This window comes from Suricata suricatta, chromosome 3, assembly GCF_006229205.1.
Source record: "Suricata suricatta isolate VVHF042 chromosome 3, meerkat_22Aug2017_6uvM2_HiC, whole genome shotgun sequence".
Classification (NCBI taxonomy): Eukaryota; Metazoa; Chordata; class Mammalia; order Carnivora; family Herpestidae; genus Suricata; species Suricata suricatta.
In genome coordinates, this window is record NC_043702.1 from 108,112,364 (window position 1) to 108,112,794 (window position 431).

Below are 431 nucleotides of genomic sequence, written 5' to 3' on the forward strand. Positions count from 1 at the left end.
ACAGGTGCACAGTGCACAATGAGCTTTTAAAAGCTGACAAGAGACAGAAAACTAGATAAAATGACAAGATGAAGGAACTCATACCTGAAGAATCTCCAGAAAGGAGTCACAGCCACAAAACTGCTAAGCACAGATCTAAATAACATAACGGAACAAGAATTTTTAAAAATTGTCATTAAATTAATTGCTGGTGTTGAAAAAAGCATCAGAGAAGCAACTGAGTCAATGACTAGGGACTTTGAAAATAGGTGTGATGAGTTAAAAAAAAAAAAAAGGCTATAAATGAGGTGAATAACAAAATGGGGGTGGCCACCTCAAGGATTGAAGAGGAAGAGAGAAATATAGGTGAAATAGAATGTTGGGGTCCATCCAGCCAGAAGTGCTGTGTGGCCTTTGGGACCCTGCTTCCCCTACTTGAAAATGTGTACGCG